Raw genomic sequence first — 3,150 nt, 5'->3', positions numbered from 1 at the left:
AGGGGGAGGCCCCGCGCGTCCTGACAGGCGCGAGCCGGCGGGGCCGGGGCGAGGCCCGAGGGGCCGGGGCCCTGGGAGGCGCCGTCGCCGCCGCTTTCCTGGGTGCTGTCGCCGGGAGGCCCGGGCCCTGGGAGCTGACTCTCCTGCGGGGCCCGCAGCCGAGCACCGAGAGCGAGCCGGCCGGCTGACAGTGTCCGGGGGCCGGGCCTGCGGTGGCGGCGGGCGGCCGGCCTGCCGGCCGGCCGGGACAGCGCCCGGACGAGGACTAACCGGCGCAAGAGCCGGGGCCGGGGGCGCCCGGAGGATAGTCTCGCTCTACTGGGCTCCTGGGGTCACTGGGCCCAGGCTGTGGGGTGCCCCGTGGGCGTGCGAATCGTTGGCGGGGGCCTTGGCGCAGCGGTAGTGGTACGGGGTGGAGTCTTTCCTCGCCCCTTCCCCAAAGCCCACCGCGCTCACAGTCTCCTCTCGGTTCCGTGAAGAGTGGTGAGTCGGCTTTGGGTGTGTTGCTTGGTGAAGCGAGTTGTAGGCATCCAAGAGTGCTCTGTTGGACATGTCTAATGGCAACCTTTTTCCGCGGAGGCTTTTAGGGGTAGAGGAAAAGTACTCCTCCCCGCCTCCCCCGCCCCCCTCCATGCTAAAGGCTTTGGGACAAAACGATTTTCCCCCAGCCCCTCAGTATCCATTGTTTTGTACCACGTCCCTCTCCTCCTTTCCTAGGTAGAAGAAGAATGACTCCAAGCCATTAATTGCCTTCATTTTTTTTTTTCCCTCAAAAATCAGCAGAGGGTGTGTGTAGTTGTGTTACTGTGGATCTACAAACAGGTGAAATGAATACCGTTTCAGTAGTTGGAAAGAAGATGCTTTTTTTGTGTGTGTGTCTGTGTGTGTGTTTAAGCTTTCGGCCCTTTCAGTTGGTGATTTGATTTTCTTGTCTTTTGCTTTGTATCATAATGGGGGTGATGAGAATAAAAGAGGAAGCAATGTTTTGCAATCTACCCAAAAAATGTTTTCTAAGTCTCTAGGGATGCTGAAGCAAAATTGGGTTGCAGATGTGGACTGTATAGTATTTGCCTCCCTCATGATAAGTACCACCAGTCTATATCTAAGCTTACACCTGTGCAGTATTGTACACTTCTTCGTAAATGTCAGCACTTTCTCGTTACTCGGTACTCAAGAGTAGTGGATAGTTGTATCTAAAACTATTTTTTGTTAGGTTTTTCAGAATCTTCGAGTACACTTGTGTCACCAGGTATTTTTTACAGCATCAACCCTGAAAGATTGTCTTAAAGACCTCAGTTTATTAGTTGCTGATCTCTACCCTCACCTTTACATGCTGTAGCCCTTGTAACTGTTTGTTATTATGTATTTGAGGAGATTTAGTTATTGAGTACAATTTGTGACATTCAGCAAGCTTACAGTTCATAGTTTGAATTTGTTAAGTGTTTATGTTTTCTGTGTGACAGTGACAAGAATTATTAGGAATAATTATGTAAATGACCATTCCCTACCTACATAAGGATCTTAGACTGAATATGATAAATCTTTTAAATACTAATTTGGACCTCAGGTACACTGTAAAAGTTTTATTTAATCATGCATATGCATTTTAAAATAGACCACAGAGAAATAAAGGCTTTGTCTAATGGTTTAAATGTAACGTAAAGCTGACATATAAAACTGTATTCTTGAAATGCCAGTTTGGAAATAACGGACATGGCCTATCTCTAAGGTTACCGCTTTTTCCCAGCGTTTGTTCAGCTTTTGAAAAAAACATCGATCTCAGGTTGGCATTTGTTTTCTGATTTCTGATTGTTAATACAATTTTTCAAGTGTTTTAAGATTTTCTCTTTTATTTGTTATGAATGGTAATGGATTAAAGAGTGATGTTAAGAAATACATTAATAACTTGCAGCTGAATTTTTTTTAAGTTTTTAAGCTACCATATTCAGAAAGTTGATCAGAACTGTTTTGATAATGGTAACAAGTAAGACACAGCAACTTGTGAGCTAGAAACCAGTCAGAAATTTGAATCATTTCAGTTTTCAAAAGGAACACTAAAATCATAAATTTTTCTGTTATGCTTGCTGGAATTATACTTTCTGAATTTTTTTGTTTCTTCAGTGACTTGGGAGAGGGCTTCTCCCATGTTCAAGAGAGATGATAAACTGGAATTCTGGGTAGAATGCTCCCAAAGATGGCTTCTGAATAACTGCTAGTATATTTTTTTTGCCTTGCTTTACCTGTATGGATTTTGAGGGTGAGTGTGAAAATTGAAATTCCTTGTTATCTAGGCAGTTAAATTGCAGTCATATTTGTTTTCAAAATACGCTGGACTATCAATATTTGTTGTGTAATTTAATATTTCTGTAAGACTTGTATTCTTTAAACAGTTTAAATAGTTCTTAGATTTTAAATATATGAGAAGAATACCAGAATCTGTTGTTGTTGGTTTGTTTTTTTTTTTTTACTGAAAAATATACACTAACCTGGGCATGCAGATATAAGGATGAATTTCTTTGGAGGTTGAAGATTAAATGAAAGACTATATCTTCATAGGATTCAGTTCACTATATCGTTCGTGTATCTTTCATGAGTGAAAAAGCATAGAGTATATGCTTACAGTAATTTAAAAAAATCACAAGACCAAAACACTCTCAAAACAATAAAAAACAACAACAGAAAAACAAGCTGACTCCCATGTCCTTCAGTGAGTTCTGAGGTCTGTAACTTGGGCTTAGTGGAGGTGTTCTTGAACTGGATTATAAGATATCAATTAGGAGAGGAAACTTAGATATAAAACTTTGACATTGCCTAATAAGATCCCTGGGGAATTAGTAAATACTTTGTTGTAGATGAATTAGAAATGGGCTGTAATTTAGCAGCAGAATGATAAAGTACTTCTATGTGATACTTGAAAAAAGAGTACGGCAAATAAATTTGCTGCTATTTTTGCTTATTATTTGACTTATATTTCCTGCATTACGTATTTTACATTAAACATTAGGCATATTCTAATTTAAGGCTAAATCTTTCACCGACTAAGGAATATATAGGTCAGGTTTGCTATTCCTATCTTCTGAATTTTACGTTGTATCAAAGTTGTATACTATATATCTTTCTGGAAATATTTTTTTCTGTTAACACAGTAGT

At 41.1% G+C, this 3,150-nt stretch overlaps 1 protein-coding gene across 17 annotated transcripts in view; it reads left to right on the top strand.

Moving 5' to 3' along the window:
* SHOC2 (SHOC2 leucine rich repeat scaffold protein) overlaps positions 1 to 3,150 on the top strand; it is an 85,424-nt gene that overhangs the window by 1,034 nt on the left and 81,240 nt on the right. For 3 of the 17 annotated variants that reach the window (XM_081540421.1, XM_081540325.1, XM_081540367.1), the window contains exon 2: positions 2,122 to 2,257. The exons of 7 other annotated variants lie outside the window; for them this stretch is intronic. The gene's annotated coding sequence lies outside the window, so the exon portion shown is untranslated. Of the gene's footprint in view, positions 1 to 50; positions 484 to 780; positions 823 to 1,697; positions 1,784 to 2,121; positions 2,258 to 3,150 lie in introns of those variants that run through there. 7 more of the 17 variants (XM_081540336.1, XM_081540378.1, XM_081540302.1 and 4 more) reach the window with 5 other exon arrangements.

The sequence above is a fragment of the Giraffa tippelskirchi genome, chromosome 2 (assembly GCF_054371585.1).
Source record: "Giraffa tippelskirchi isolate mGirTip1 chromosome 2, T2T-mGirTip1v1.2.pri, whole genome shotgun sequence".
NCBI lineage: Eukaryota > Metazoa > Chordata > Mammalia > Artiodactyla > Giraffidae > Giraffa > Giraffa tippelskirchi.
Note: the sequence above shows the minus strand (reverse complement) of the source record. Positions and strands in the feature narration are given on the sequence as shown.